This window comes from Cupressus sempervirens, chromosome 2 (genome assembly GCF_028749045.1).
Source record: "Cupressus sempervirens isolate cs-2001-9-10 chromosome 2, ASM2874904v1, whole genome shotgun sequence".
Classification (NCBI taxonomy): Eukaryota; Viridiplantae; Streptophyta; class Pinopsida; order Cupressales; family Cupressaceae; genus Cupressus; species Cupressus sempervirens.
In genome coordinates, this window is record NC_143119.1 from 462,125,793 (window position 1) to 462,143,915 (window position 18,123).

An 18,123-nucleotide genomic window follows, 5' to 3' on the forward strand; every position below is an offset into this window, starting at 1 on the left:
CACCTCACCTTGCGATGAGTAACCGATCTCGCGATCACAAGAGTACCTTAAGCATTCTTGCCTAGTGATCTCCCTATGGTCGAAATCCCATAAGCGATCACACTAGGCGAAGAAAAACACTATGTCTACCAAATTTTTGTGTCCTTGGTAGCCTTGAGTTTATAGTGGGTTGGAAGAGCCAGGTAATCAGCTTGTCCCCACTTGGGTCGTTCCTCTCAGGTTGTCCGAGAGCAGGCCCTCTAAAAGATTCTAAACTACACAAAGAGTGGATCAATTTTTGGAAGTCAAGATTTTTGATTCACCACAAGGGTGAAGAGCATACTCTCCTATTCCAATAATTTTCTCCCAAAAATGCCAAGAAGATTCAGTTACCCCTTGCTTTTGAAACCAAATGGCAAGTCAAGATTTCTGATTCACCACAAGGGTGAAGAGCATACTCTCCTATTACCAAAAGACTCCAATCACAAGTTTTATGTGCCTATGAAAAATGAACAATTATTCAATGCCACACATGAAAACAAAAAAGCAATAAATTTTGGGTTTTTATGCTTTGGGCAGCCCTGCAAACAATCGTTAGTAGCCCTTGTGCATTTGAAACTTTGACATGCGTTCTTTTTATGCAATGTTTCAATTTTTTTCACAAGGATGGCAACCTGAAATCACAACTTGTTAGAAACAAAAGTTAGTGTGAAATAACATAAAAATATGCAATAAAAAGTGGTGAGTTGCTTCAAAAATCTAATTTATCTTCCAACCAAGTACATGCAAAGAAAGTGCAAGTTAATCACAAATGCTTTCATTTTTACTCTTTGGTTTTGACCTAGTCAACAAGATTAAACTTTTTTGCTATGATTTCGTATCCAAAAATGAAAATAAAAAGAAGAGACCCATATTAAAAATCAGAGAGCTTTCCAAAAATGCAAGAAATTTTAAAAAATCTCTTCATTTGCGCTCTAGAGATCAATTTTGTCAAAACAGACCAAATTTATCAAATCGAGTTTTTGATCCTTAATACGATCTCAAAATTCAAAACACAAAGAAAGAACCCCCATTAGAATTGAAAAATCTTTCTGAAAATGTAAGTTTTTAAAAAAACATCGCTGATTTGCGATCAGAAATGACTTTTTATAAAAAACAAAGAAAAACTCATAACTCCCAAAAATCACGTTAAAATTCTCTGCAAATCGGACTGAGACATTTTGAGAATATATCCAAATTGCAAAAAAAATTTCAGAACCAAAATCCAAGCGGTTTAAAAGATATGATCAAATCTTTAAACCAACTAAGTTTTTGGCCTTCAAACCAATTTACTTATGGCTTGGCCTTAAAACCAAAGTGATAACTCTACAAAAGCATTTGATTAGATCCAATATGCTGCTGTAAAAAACCAGAGATAAGAAATGAAAACAAATGGAGCTGAAAATTTGATTCAGGCCCCACGGTGGGCGCCAAAAATGTACACTCGATTTGTGTCACACTCTAAACCCTTCTATCTAAACGATTCCATGAGTTTGGAATGTTTGGATGCCGGCTTAGAGCTCCCTATCCACGGAGTGCAAGAGAGTATATTTTAAGAATAAGAAGGCTCTCAGATGAGCCTTAGAGATACTCTTCTTGCTAGTAAACCATGCAATGGGAGGTTCCAAAGACAAGATGCAAGAATGCAAATGTCCCAAGGAGTTCCTCAAGGATGCAATGCAAATGAAGATTAAGCTAAAATGAGAATGTCAAATGCAGCTATGCTAAAACATGTATGAGAGTGTTACAATACCATTATTAAGCTATGTGAGATTAAGCTACATGTAAAAATGAAAACTAAGCTAAGATGCTATGGTATGAGAGAATGTAGACAAGAAATAGAAGTTCTCCACAAAGCTCCAAAGAAACCTGTTAGAAAACCTGCAGCATAACAATATTCAAAAGATGGATGGATTGAAGGGGAAAGCTCTCTCCCTTTTAAAGATGTACGGACGGTGGAGATCAAGATGAAGATGGTGGATGATCAACGGTGGAATTTGAAAAGAGGAGTGATCCATGTGCACACACAAATCAACCAATAGAATATAAGTTGACTTGTCATATAAGACAAAAGTCACAAAGCCTTTTCTTTTAATTGCAAAATAGAAAAAAGACTTTATGTGTGCACTTTAAGTGGGTTAGAAGAATGGGGTATTTTATTTAATTAAAAGGGGACATGTTCTTTTAATCAAATAATGAACTTAGGATAGCATAGTCAAACTATAGGTTATAATCAAATAAATTGATTATTAGCAATTTGGCTTAGGTAAGTGATTAAATTAATTTAGCCAAAATGCTGAGAAGGGGGCTAATAGTCTAGATGACCATTTTTAGGTGATTACAAATATAAGGTCATCATTTTCATATAGGTCAACATCCTTGAGTTTCATTTTATGGACCATGACAATTCAAAGAATATAGATTTCCAAACGAGGGAACATGGAGGTGTGAATATTGAAGTAGAAGGTAATGATACCATGGAAGAAGACGAGGATGATGAAGATCACGATGATCAAGATGATGATGATGATGATGATAACATAGAGCTTGATGTACCTTTACTTGAGAAGGCACAACAATCCCTATATGAAGGCTCCAAAACAACTCTTCTTGCCACTATATTGCTATTGGTGAACTTGAAGGTTATGAATGGTTTATCCAACATAGCAATGACACGTATGTTAAGGTATGCCATCATCTTTCATTATTTTACTTGTAGTTCCCTTACAATTAGCATTGGGTTCGTGTAGCAATTAATATTCTTTAAATTAAGAAATTATATTTTTGGTCATAGGTTGATAGGTGAGTGTTTGTTACCACCATCAAACATTCTACCTTGCTCGTACTGAGAATTATCTGCCATTATGAAAGATATTGAAATGGAGTATCAAACAATACATGCATGTCTAAACAATCATATTATATATCATAAATAGCATGAATTTGCAACACAATCCCCTACTTGTCATATCAGTAGATATCAATCAGATCGATTAACAAAAAAGGTGCCTCGCAAGGTTCTTCGGCATATTCCCATTATTCCACGTCTGCAATGATTATTCAAGTGCAATATCTTGGCACAATTTATGGATTACCATGCATGAAATATAAGTCAAGATGACATTATGTGAATGCCTACAAATGGTTTGGCATTTAAGGAAATAGAGGAAAAATGGCCACATTTTAAAGAAGAACCTCGTAATCTCAAGCTTTCATTGGCAGCAGATGGTGTCAATCCTTATGGAGAGATGAGATCTACTTACTCGGTGTGGCCTATTTTTGTTATCAACAATAACATACCTCCTTAGTTGTCCATAAAGAGAGAGCACATAATGCTGACACTGATTGTTCCAGGTATTTTTTTATTTAGTGGTCATCTAAATTAATTTATTATTACCAATCTATCAAATGGTCAAAATAATTATGTAATGTTTTTGCTCATTGAACTAGGTAAGTACCAAGTTAAAGATATCAATGTATATATTGAACCCCTTATCGACAAGTTGGTGGTGTTATGGAATGGGGTTACTATGTATTACATTTGTAGACCAATAGGACAAAGACAATTTCAATTTCATGCAATGCTTGTATGGACAATACATGATACCCCTGGGCTAACACATTTTTGTGGTATGTTCTCTTCTTGACACCTCTTTTTTGGTATGTCAAAGTTAACACATTTAATCCAATCATACACGATCTTGTAGGTCTTCAAACAAAGGGTAAATTTGCATGTCCAATTTGCGGTCCAAAGATGAAATCTTGTCATTCAAAAAGTTTAAGAAAGCAGGTGTTTGATGAGAATAGACACTTTTTGCACAAAAATCATAAGTACCGAATTACCAAAAATCATCTTTTCAATGGTCTAGAAGAGACTACGTCAAAGCCACAGAGAATGACACCTCGCCTATGGAAGTTGGCATACAATAAAATAAATTGTCGAGGTAATGTCATTCCATTTGATGGTTTTTGTTTCAAATTTATATTTCAATATTATGTTTTGTTTATGATAATGTGATTAATGCTTGTGAAGGTCGTCAAGACATCAATGACCAACTTTCAAAAGGACTAAAAATTTATCCTACACAATTTACTAGGTTGCCATACTACGAGAAACTCCTAATTGTGCATTTGTTTGATCCTATGCATATTGGAAAGAATGTAGTAGAGACATTATGGAAAATCTTGGATGGAAGGCATGACAAAGATCAAATTGTCAAAACTTTTAGTGACATTGAAGAATCCAACCATGCAATGAAAAATGGCATTCGATCAAATAACAATAGATACCAGATTGATACAAGTGCCCTTAGTTGGTTATTGTTAGAGCAACAGAACAATGTTATAAAAGAAGTCATAAAAAAAATATGATTTCCCACAGGATTTGCTGTAAACATAAAGAATGTCATATCAAATAAAAGTAAATTTGGGCCAGGGTTGAAAACGCATGATCGGCATACATTTATTAATGTAATTCATGTTATTTTGTATTCACTATATATTTATATACTGCATGTAGTTTCAATTGCATTCTTTTATAAAATATTGACAAGATCATTTTACAAATATTGCAGTATGTTCTACCTCTATCTCTCCCATGCCACTTCGCCAACAATGTCAAATAGGTTATATATGATCTTGGAAAATACATGAGGTGGTTGTCATCTAAAGAAATCAATAAAGAAGATATAAAATATTGGAAGAGAAAAATTCTTTTTCTGATGTGTGAAATGCAAAAGTGTCTACCTCCAAGTTTTTTCAATGCACAAGAACAATTATAGTTGGGGGCATGGGCCCACCCCGTAGTTTATCCGCATTGACATACGGCCCCTACTATTTTATGGCGGTCCAGCCCGATAGAGAAGTAACCGGTCCGACCTTTGCTCTGAGTTGATGGATGGGGGCATAGATAGAACCAACCTACTCCCCATAGAATTGTAGGGGGGCTGCATTGAGGGGGTACCTCATACATCAAGTTGAAGAGATTGAATTGTGTGGACTTGTACCAACTAGGTCAATGTGGATGGTTGAGAGGCACTTGAAATTTTTGAAAGGCTTGGTTCAATAGAGAGCACATCTCGAGGGTTCTATGGTGGATGGATATATGGTATACCAGAGTATGGTGTACATTGGTGAATATCTTTCTAAGTTTGCAGCAAAGATCCATGTAGATCGTATTTGGGATCCCAACTCAATTAACAAATTTGAAGGGGAGTACTTGATGGGCAAAGGTAGATTGAATAAAGTGAGAGGTAAATCTAAGATGTTATTTTAATTAATTAATTCTTATAAATCTTCAATATAAGTTATTTTTAATTGGTGTATTTTTTTGAAACAGGTGGTTGAGAGTGGGATGCAATACATTTGTATATTGCGAACAATCTTGATTGGATGACAGAATGGATTGAACGATGTCAAAAAAATGGTTGCTCATTAACATGGGAAGGTGTTGCTTCATTGGTTATAGAATCTCATCGTAATGGAGATTCCAATATTATGCCGATGGTAGTTGATCTAGTAAAGGGTTTAAGAGGTGGAGAGGTACGTAGAAATTTATTAATGATCATAACTCAACGTATGTTTCGTATCAACTCACGATGCAAATAATTTAAACATACTTCAAAAATTGTAGGTCAAGCACCACAAAGCTATGTACTATCATGGCCACAGATTTCACACAAAAAGGTTGGATGACACAAAGAAAACCTATGATTATGGGATAACTTCAGTTTTTGAGGTCACCAATATATCATCTAGAAATGACATACATCCTTAGCAATCTCAAAATCAATACTATGGCATCTTGGATGATATAATTGAGTGTGAATTTAACACCTTCAAAGTAGTTCTATTCGTCGTCGGTACAGGTTACGATTAAATCAAAATGATCCAGAGAGAACGCTTATTTAACATGATAATGGATTTACAATGATTAATACAAGGTCATTTGAGCCAGTTGGAGATGAGCCCCATGTTCTTCCAAGCCAATGTGAGCAAGTGTTTTACTCAAAGGTTCCACATAAATAGGGTTGGTCATTTATTGTTAGACATGATCCAAGAGGAAGGCTAATAAAGTATAATATTATGGAAGAAGAAGATATTGAAGATGATGAAGAAGCAAATGATGAAGATCAAGATGATGATGATGATGATGATGGTGATGGTGAAGATGATGATGATGATGGTGATGATGGTGATGATGATGGTGATGGTGATGATGGTGATGATGATGGCGATGATGGGGATGATGATGGCAATGATGATGGCGATGATGGCGATGATGATGTTGATGATGAATATGAAGAAGAAAATAATCAATGACTACAAATGTCGTCACCCCTTCTATTGATGATCTTGCATTCCATATAAGGTAAATTTGTTCATGTTTACGATGTTGCATATTGTTCATGTTGTCTTCTAATTTATTTGTAGCATACACATATCATGTAATTTTTAGCTAACTTAAGATAAATGATTAACATATGCAGGAAATTTGATTACATATTTATTGTGTTCATTTCTAATGATTACAACATATGTTATTTATAGTTAGCAATGTTTATGTTGTGTCTGACTATGACCCTTTTTGCAAATAGTCAATTGACTACAGGTACATTGTCACCCCTTCTATTGACAATCTTGCATTCCATATATAAGGGAAATTTGTTCATGTCTGCAATGTTGCCTATTGTTCATGTTGTCTTCTAAGTTATTTGTAGCAAACGTGTATCATGTAATTTTTAGCTAACTTAAAGTAAATGATTAACATATTCAAGAAATTTGATTACATATTTATTGTGTTCATTTCTAATGATTACAACATATGTTATTTATAATTACCAATGTTTATATTGTGTCTGATTGTCACCCTTTTTGCAATTAGTCAATTGACTATAGGAAATTTGACCTGTTTGGCATGGATTGTGCATAGTGACATGGATCAACAGGTATAAGTCAATAAATAGACATAATTTTTTTATATTCTTCTTGTTTATCATTGAGCACGTATGTTATAAATAGACATATTATATAATCATATAATGTATATATAGACAAAGAAGGTCTGTATAGAAATATAATTGTATAATCACTTTCAACTTACTACATTTTATATTTGTCACTTTCACTTTCCATTTGATGGATTGCAGGACCCACCAAATAGGTACTTGTCGGATCTATCTACATCGAATGAGGGAAATGAGGAACTGGTAGATGCAAGCTCTACATGTAGTACGACTAAAATAGGGAGATCAACTAGAGGTCAAAAGAATAGAAAAAAATTGATAAATGCATGCAATTTTTCCTTGCTAATGGGGGGTCATGTTCTTATGATGATGAGACCAAAGGTGACATCAAGGTGCCCTTTCGGTACTCACACATTGAGAAAGAATGGGTACCCAATGAGCTACCTCCAATTAACACAGATTTTTGTGTTAATGAGAGGATATATCACATTGCTCCATCCTCATTACATGGTTTGGGCCTATTTTCCATGGATGGGATAAAGGTAGGTTACAACAAAGTTGTCGAATTGTTCAAGTATGTCGGTCCATGTTACAATTACAATGATTGGATGTGGATTGTTCGGTATAAAAAAAGTATGCGTAGGTATGGGGTATCAGCTAATTATATACAAAAGAAAGAAAATGATCAAAGTAAAAGATTTGCTATGTACATTGATGGGAGACCAAAAGCAATAGCTAATATTGTAGGTTTTATAAATAGTACGCAACCTTCTTCAACTAGTAAGTAACCCAATTGCATATTTGAGGCACGTGAGGGGAATGAAGTTTTTGTTTGTGCAATAAAATGAATAAGTGAAAGGGAAGAAATACTAATCAATTACCATTTAAATCACATAGATACAAACAAAGTTACTATCATGAGGGTTGTAAGTACTCTTTACCATTTTGTTAATAAGTTTTTTTTTTGCTATCTATTGCTTTCAGTTTGCTGAATTTTTTATGTTTAATCTTTGTGACAGGATGATATGAATTTGACAGATGATAGAGGTCACCAGGATACTACTCCCACCCCTTCTTCAGTAAGGGTAAACCTTTTTGAAATTGTAACAAACTAGATAGTTGAAAAATGTTATATTATTATGTTATTTTATTTACTATGTAAGTACTATTTACCATTTTGTTAATAAGATTTTTTTTGTTGTCTATTGCTTTCAATTAGCTGAATTTTTTATGTTTAATCTTTGTGACAGGACGATATGGATCTGACAGATGATAGAGGTCACCAGGATGCTACTCCCACCCCTTCTTCAGCGAGGGTAAACCTTTTTGAAATTGTACAAATTAGATAGTTGAAAAATGTTATATTATTAAGTTATTTTATTTATGGTTTTTTAGTTTTTATGATAGTTTTACTAATATTTCTCTCACAATTTGATGTTCAGGATAAGGGTAAAGCAGCATCAGTAAGTGTCGAGTCACTAGCTATGCCTTCTGATGAGGATATTGCTGAAACTCTCGATTTCATAAAAATGTTGAAGAAATTTTTTTTAAAAAAAATTTAGAAGCAATGAAAATTTTGGATGAGGCAAATATGGAATCTGAGGAGATGATGGAGAGGCTATCAGATTTGAGAGGCACAAGCTCACCGTTATGAAGTAACCTCCAATGAATATTTAGTTATAAGAAAAGTTTAATAAAGATTTGTATTTTATAATCTTTTATGTTGTGAAGTAAAATATGTAATATTGGCAAAAATACTTTATTGATGCAATTTTTTTAAAGAGTTGTAAGAATCTTTAACTACTAAATTCTTGTTATACAAGAATTTTTGGCAACTAATCCACAACTTGGTCAAGAACAACGTGGTAAGGCCAGTAGTAGTAGAGCTTCAACTGCCACTGGTAAAATAATCTTGTAGTGGACAACTTAGAAGGAATTTTTTATTTCAAACATTCAAAAATTCTTAACTCTTACTTATATTATTTTAGAATGTCTTTGCTAACAATGTATTGTTCAAGTCATCTAGTGCAGGAGACTCCTAAGAGGTTGACAAATGTCTGTACGAGATTGCCGACTGCAATGTCAGCAACAAGGGGACGTATAGCTGGTAAATCCTTGTTTTTCTATATTTGGTTTTGTGTTAATTATGAGTTGATAATATGTACTTTAATCTTGGGTGCATCACATAGTAAAGAGTACATTGTTGTTGATTGACAATGATGAATCAATGCCTTTGAAATGTCCTAAGATTCCAAGTACTTTAAATAATATTGTTTTATATTGTAATAAGGATTTTCTTGCAAGACGTAAACATGATAGGAAGTGGTTTGGTAGGATCATCTAAATTATCAATGACCTTTTGTCTATACCAGTAATTCTCTAGTTTAGTAATTCGGTACATTGCAATTTCATGCTTTTAGTAGAAGATACTAACCAATTCTTGTATAGAGAACCAAAAGTGGGAGTCTTCTTTCATATTCAATGTTCAGTTTTCAATGATTTCCCACATCATTGCTATTGCCTGTTAGAGTTTTAGAGTGCTCACTTTCAGCTTCACTGTCTATTTTAGCAATATTTGTTTTCCATAATATCCCAGGTATGATCAGTGACAACATCAATTAAGAATGACAAAAAATGAAGGTCATGGCAAGTTATATATATTATGCACTGTATTTTTTTTTCAAGGTATACTGATTAATATAGTCACATTACATTTTTTAGTTTCAGAACAATAGTAACAAAACCCTGGTAGAGTTTGATTGGTTTTAGATATTTTAAATTTTTTTCCAAACTTCTTTTTTGGTCAATTTTGGTCAAGTTGATCCTCCAACCCTGAAATAGATCACTAAAAAGATGAAATGTATCTCATTTTATGTATTTGTTATTCACTATAAAAAGTATTCTTCGCATGATTGATTTTAATGGTTCTTACTATTAATTATCCCATGACATTTTTTGCAGGAAATGATACATTTTATAGGAGGCTTTATGACCTCACACTACGAAGATTTGGGCCCACCATATGTAAAAGGTGGAACATCATAACTGAGCTAATTTTATCCCACTATTTTTTTTCATATCATTAATTGGTGCAACATTTTTCCTTTCATTCGGGTCTTTTCTTATACTAGCTATATCTAACAATTTTGTGTTTTTTCTTAAAAGGTGGAACTACCAAGATCAAAAATTAAAAGATGAGCTCATCAAAGATATAGAGCATGAGTTTGGTAGTAATATTTTTGAACATAAGAAATTGTTACAAAAAGCTTCCAGACATCTTAAGGTTGTGAGGGACACATATAGAAAGAGCCTTGTCCTAAACTTGAAGTATGAGTGTCCTCCCTTTGTTCAGTGAGGGACTGGAATGAGTTCATTTTGGATGCAAAGGAGAAAAGGGAACATCCAAAAGAAAGTACACCAACAAATCCAGAAGAAAGTACACAACCAAATTTGAAAAGGTATGTAATAGTATTAACTACTAGTACATTAATGAGAAAATTTAGGGTTCAACTTTAGTATCAACAATTTCAACTAGCTCAATTTAATCTATCTATTGATGAAAGGTATGTAATTCATATGTTGACACAATTGCTTATAAATCTCAATCTCAATCTGGGCATAAATCCTACATAAGATATAAATAGTGCACTTATAACTTCACATATAGCTATATTATGTCTTGAAAATATAGTAATGCTCAACTACATGTACCATAGTTGTATGTGTTAGCAGTATAGGTGATAAATGATATTCAGTAATTGTAATGACAAGTACAATTTTTTTGAAAAACTTTGCAAGAATTTTACTAATGGCCAGTCTCCTAAAAGTAATAAGCATCATGTTCAATGCCAAAAACACAATTTAATGACAACAATCACATTCCTATCTTTGTGGATTGACAACAACCCTTGTAGATTTATATTTATTGGTATTGTGGAGAGATGATCTAGCCTACACTAGGTAAGAAAAACTATTTGAGACTTCATTTGGATGACATGATGTATGTTACCTATAGACCATGGCTATGCATAGAGCCATAAGATGATGTCTTCTCGTAGCTAGGATTCATGTTGGTATCTTAGCCACTGAATGGCCATTCTTCATTGAAGATAGAGAGATTTTTGCTAACCCATGTCTAGAGACAGTTCAACTATCAATACAATATATCACAGGAGTATTGTAGTTACACCTGCTTCACTAAGGAGGTAAAGAAAGGTTGTTCTCCTAGATTGGACCCAATTACATGTATGGAAAATGTTAGTGGCCTTACCATTTATAGGTGGGACTACTTTCTAGATGTAGTGAATGATGGTGTCACTCCCTAGTACATAGAGCATTTGGCCACACATTCATTTCCTCATATAACTGATCCTATAGGGGTAGTTAGTCAGGCACTACACCCTGATGTTCAACAACCACAAGAACATCCTTTGAGGGAGGAGAGACCATTATAATGGCCACTAGTAGTTCTTGTTACAATTCCTTCTCATACTTTTAGATTGGATCTTAGATTGAGCAATAATGAATAGGCACATAGGCCTACTCATGTGAGAACTCACAAAGAAATGAGCACCATGGGTGTAGTAGGAGGTGATTCTAGGAGACATAGGGTAGAGGAGCCACCACAATAGGATGTGGGTGGAGGAGGGGATGATGACATGCCAAATTAGCCTACACAGGTTTCACCCATAGGAGATGTATTAGCACAGACTCAAGATTCTCTATGACATGTGAGGGAGAGATTGAGGACTTCTTAGAGGTAGGTGGGCAAGTTATAGGTGCAAGTTATAGTTAGAGATGCATGACTAGCTAGAAGAGGGGAGCAGTGAGATAGTATATCTATGGTCTAAGATCATAGAGCTAAAGAAATAGATAGAGTTAGAGCGATATGAGACCTATCATCATACCTCTCGAGCTGCTCATGTCAATATATATATATATATATATATATATATATATATATATATATATATATATATATATATATATATATATATATATATATGACATTGGATACAAATTGTCAATGATATATAACTTCACATATAGCAATATTATGTCTTGAAAATATAGTAATGCTCAACTACATGTACCATAGTTGTATGTGTTAGCAGTATAGGTGATAAATGATATGTAGTAATTGTAATATATAATGATATATAATAATTGTAATATAATATAGTAATCATACTTGAGACCTGTAGTTAGAGCGAGATGAGACCTGTCATCATACCTCTCGGACTGCTCATTATTATGTAGTATATGAAAATGCAGTACCTCTAGCTCAACATGTCTCAAGGTTCTTTGATTATGCTTGAGCTTCTAATGGTGTAGTGCCTCCTGCATGTGCAGATGTTACTCCTCCTCCTTCTCCTAGTGATGAGGGGGAAGGCTGTAGTTAGGTCCATGCTATCTTTTGTTCCTTTTTGTATCTTTATATTGATCATGAGATTCATTGTATATTTGATGTATTATTTTGAGACTTGAGATATTGATAGTGCTTTGATTAGCACTTAGTTTTGATCTTTTGATTGTATCACCCCTCTGACATGTCAATGATATATATATATGACATTGGATGTGAATTGTCCACTCTTAGAAAGAATTAGAATTATTGATTGCAGTTTGCCCAGTAAGATAATGGTGAGCTTTTGTTTACCTAAATGTCTTTATTTGGAAACTGACACTCAACTTTTGGAACATTTTGCAAAAGTGAAATCGATCAGGAAAATCACCTATTCTGATGATGAAGATTTTGCTAATGTCAAAGTTCTACAATGCTTTCCTTATTTGGAGGAGTTGTGCATGCATTCTCCATTATTGGCCATGTCCCGTACAAGTGTAAGCATTTATGTTATTTTAATCTGCATGAAAGCATTTGTTTGCAAGCATTTAAAGTTATGAATTTTTTTTTGGAAAACTCTAACTCAAATTTCATTCTTATAAATAATGCTGATAATTTTTGCTATTTCTTTCCACTCTATGAAATTTACTGTTTCTTAAACTCTTATACCTTATTTATAGGATCAAAATTATGTGGCATTATTAAAGCAAATGGTTTAAACATGATCACATACTAATTTTCTTAATTTCTACAGTAAAAGTGTTAAAGTTGAATTTTAATTTTTTTCTATCCTTAACTCTTCTTTTACTGTGTGACTTTTAAAAATAGTTGAAGCTTATCTAAACAATTTTCTATCCAAGTGTTAGCTTTGAAATCATTTGTTGTGGATGTAGACTATACAAAACATCTTCCAAACTATGATGTAACATTTCTAATCTTCTCAAACATTCTGAATGGTGCTCCACTACTAGAAGCAATCAAAATAAACATAGGTTAAGACAAGTCTTAAGTCGTGAGTCTTCTGTTGGAACAATGCTAGTTAGTTCCTGTTAGTTGCTAGTTATCTTAGCAAATCAGTGGGGATTTTGTTTTAGCTACAACCACCATTTATAAAATTAGTTCCATGCAGTGTGGAGGCTAAATAAGCACTTGATGCACAAAGGTGATGTCTTTTAAATTGAAAACAAAAAAAATACTTACTTTTCAACTACGGGTAAAAAGGAATGCTACTAAAATAATCTAAAATCTGACATTCGCCCTCAAGTTTATACCTATTGCAGGCTTGGGGATAAAAAAACTTTGAGTGTGGAACGTAGGGATACAAATTTAATCTATAAAATCTACTAGTTGTTTCAACTTTTAGCTTATCGTTTACTTTGTGTGAAAATGGATAATATAGACTGTCAAAATTGATGTGTAATTTTATGGAGAGTTATGTCAGAATATGGATAAATACTTAGCATGAACTCCATGGATAAATAGCATTATTACACATGTCAATTAAAGGTATGATGCTATAATTTCTTCTCTTTTTTCATATTTTTGGTGGAACATACTACTTTATGCTAAAACCTTCATACCATATAACAATCCACTATTTAGTACTGATCTTTATATCTATATCATCTAACATATTTCAAACTTTTGATAGGTTGCAGTGCACATCAAAGGCAACAAAGGTGAGGCTAGAAAAGGTTGGGCAGTACAGACTTGGCTTTGGGGGATATTTGAAAATCAAAGCACGCATTGTAAGTAGCAATAAATGAATTGCAAAGAAAAATGATTTATAAAATTCAAATAATTTTGTTAATTAATAACAAAATGTAGGGCACTAATTTTAATCTGGAGGCCATAGAAGAATACAAAAAAAATGCCTTCAAGCAAGGCTATGCAACGGTGGCTGAATGCCTAAGAAAAACTTCCATTGCCCCAACCAAACAGTCTCTTGCATCATGTGCACAAGTAAATATGCCAACATATATATTAGAAATTGAATACTTGAGCAACAATTTATTTGATAATAATGTGCATGACATTGCAATGCAGCCTATTAATCATGACACAGATCATACGCAACATCATGAAGCCCCTGATGTGCATTGTACTATCAATGGAGGTGCTCATTTGCTATTTAAAACTAATTATATAAGTATTAATACAATTTAACATCTTTAATTGAACTTGGTGTAATCTTTTTGTGTTGAGGATATAGAATCATGTCATGTTGAACGAGTGCCGGAGGATGTTCAGACTGATAACAGGTAGATCATGTCACACATTTAGGTAAAGAAAATTTATGTTTTGTTCTTTTAAATTAATTTATTGATTTATAGTTCTTTTACTTAAATAAAAACTCGTAATTCACTAATATAAAATGGTGCAAATTTAACTCATGGAGTACTTGTTATTGCAGCAGACCCCCCTTTGGTGCAACGGCCTCATGATGTTCCTGAACAGATGAGGAGGAGACATGTGTTAGAACTAGTATAGGAGGGGGATGACAAGGACATTGATATTCCTCTTAGAAATTTTATGAAAAAAGAAATGGCAAGAGAGAAAAAAAGAAATGATTATTCATGAATGACTTACTCTTGAATATTGTTAATAAATATTGTGTTAATGAATATTATTCATTAATGTTGGGTGTTAATGAATTATTTAGGAATGACTTACTCTTGAATGTTGTGTGTTTATGAATTTTATGTGTTAATGAATGTTATCATGTGATTATAATGTTTGAATGTTATATTTCAAAAATGGATGAATTGAATGTTATTAAATGTTAATGGGGATGACGAGGACATTGATATTCCTCTTAGAAATTTTATGAAAAAAAGAAACAGCAAGAAAGAAAAAAAGATATGATTATTCATGAATGACTTACTCTTGAATATTGTTAATGAATATTGTGTTAATGAATATTATTCATTAATATTGGGTGTTAATGAATATTGTGTTAATGAATTATTCATGAATGACTTACTTTTGAATTATTCATGAATGTTGTGTGTTTATGAATTTTACGTGTTAATGAATGTTATCATGTGATTATAATGATTGAATTTTATATTTCAAAAATGGATGAATTGAATGTTATTAAATGTTAATAGGGAATTTAGAGTGATGTTGGGGGGGGGGGAGGGGGGAGGGGCCAAATGAGCTTCTACCTTCACATGGTTGACCCTGTTAAGTAGAGAATATTTAACTATTCTCGAAACCAAGTGAATCTCAAACTTTAAAGATAAGCTTATAGTTAGTAGAGACAACCAATTAGCAAGTCGAAATGAAGTTCTTTGTTATAGGTACATTTTTAGTTTTTAAAGCACAATATCATGTTTTAATACTGTATATTTTTTTTCTTAAGTTAAAGTATTCTTTTACTATAACAACATAATTTATGACCATTTTAGTAACTATTCTAACATCGCTTTATGAAAATCTTGTTTCGGCAAAGGTGGTGATACGTGGTGTTGTCTATTCCTTGGGAGATTGGATTGCATAGGTCTGTATCTCAACATCAACATGGAAAATGGTGTGAAATTACACTTTCCTTAGTCGTAGTTGCATACCTACTACACTCTTTCATTTGAAAAATGAATAGAAATACCATATCTAGTAGCTTCTCTATGTTGTATTCATTTATTGGTAATGATTCAATGTCATGTCATTTGATGGTAGCTTCTAGAGTTTCATTTAGTTGTAAGGTGTATCTTATCTTTTCAAGTTTGTATACTCCATTTGGTAGTTTGGTATTAATTGATGATGTCTAGGATCTTCTACCTTCACTGTAGTCTTCATTATCATCCAACTTGTTGTTTGGTATTTTCCACGTTATCCTCTATTTCCATTGTCTTCAGCATGGTTGTGTATTTTATCTATCTAGTTCAAAGACTCTATGCGCCTAAGGTGGAAGCCATTTAGAACTAATAGTTGGAGAGATCGTGTTTCCCCCTATAAAACTAGAAAATGTCACGAGTTTAAGGTCAAGAAGGAAGAAGTCGTAACATTTTGAGTAGCAAAATATGCTTAAAATTACATATTTAGTTGATTCTTTGGTAAAGTTTCTTATTTCAATTCAATTGGTTTTGGTTGTCAACCAAATTCCTAACTCCAATGTATATTGTATTCTAGTGCTACATTTTCGTAGGGATCTAAGTAAAATGACAATTGACTATTATTTATATTTGAGAATTTGTGTTGTGCCTTACTATGATCCTCTAATAATAGAGGACAAATCAATCTAAATTTGTTTCTCATGTCCCATGTTCGATGCTTCTTCTTGTGTAACTAACCACTTTTGATGTGGGTTATGAACTCTGATGCTAGTATGCTATTACACTACCATTTATTATAGAGTAGATATAATAAGTATCTCTGAATGTACTGTAAGGGTCTCTAAACATGAGTAAAGTAGTATTACATAACGTAGATCTGAACTCAAAATTCATGATGTTTTCCACTTTGGAGAAAGAGGGGAACTTAATATACTCATAACACACCCCATCAAAAGAGATCCATTGGATGGTTTTTGTTGGGGTTTGACTCTCCTGGTGTAGCACTAAGCTAGGCTTCTAGGTGCTAGGATATTTGCTCTTGTTGGTGGTTCTAGACCTGTTGAATGCTCTAGATAATTGTCTGTAAAATTTTGGTTGAAGGAGCTATGCTTGGGCTGTCAAGTCTTATGCAAAGTTTGTCCTATTTTGTGGTGATAACATGGACTTTTATCAGTGCAAAAGTATGGTCTATAAATTCTTAAAGTCTCTAGTGCCTCTAAGATTTACATTGTTGGGTGACTAATTCTTTGAAGTCCCTAATGTTTGGTGACATTGAGCTATACCTATGTGAGTTATGTTTGGGTTTTCCTTCCTCATCTTCATTTCACTTTTGTGAGTTGTTTTGCTCGAGGCCATTGGAAATTCCCTTTGCTAGTTCCTGAAATTGGATGGATCTAGTACAATTTTGGGCTATTCTATGTTTGTATTCTAGTTGAAATAGAGATCTCTCCACTTCAATCATGGTTGATGAGAGGCCATGGGTGAAGCATTGAATATGAGGGTTTTCCATTTTGTTGTAGAGATTGCATCTCTATAGGATACATGCCTAATGATTGGCATTTTGTGTTGGATAGGTGTTGTCACTTGATGGAGGGCCGTGAAAAATGACCATTTAAAAATTAGAGCTTCTAATTTTGTTTTAGATTTTCCTTTTGAGGACTTGTTTTCTAATGAAGAAGAATTTTTTTTTGATTATATTGATGCTTCTCATGCTGTTGGTCTGAGCTAGACTTCTATCGCTTCCATTCTTGTCATAATTTTGGATGTTAGACCGTATTTCAGGTGTGATGCTCACTAGCCTTGTGGCCTATGTTGTTGAAGTTTCTACTCCCACTTCTGTTTTGAGCAAAATTCTACTGATAATGTTGACTCTTGAATAATCACTCTTGGGCCTTGTTGACAAGTTGTAGTGGGGTTTCTTTTGTTGCAATCCTAACAATAGTGTTCCTTAGACTTTTGTCCAAGTGCATAGGAAAATGTTTATTTTGTTGTGTTGTTGATGCCCTATGTTTATGCTTTCATCCCTTGTTTGTGTAAAGGTTAAGAACCCCTTGTTTTGGTTGTTATAGAAAAATAACATATCAATATCATCCTTTCAGATTGAACAATACTAGATGAGTAATGATACTATCTTGAAAAATACAAGAAGCCATGACTACAATATACACTTGTTTGATGAAGAAAATAAAATCCTTCCAACAATAATTAGTCAGAACTATCAAAGTGAATTTTTAGGATTGTA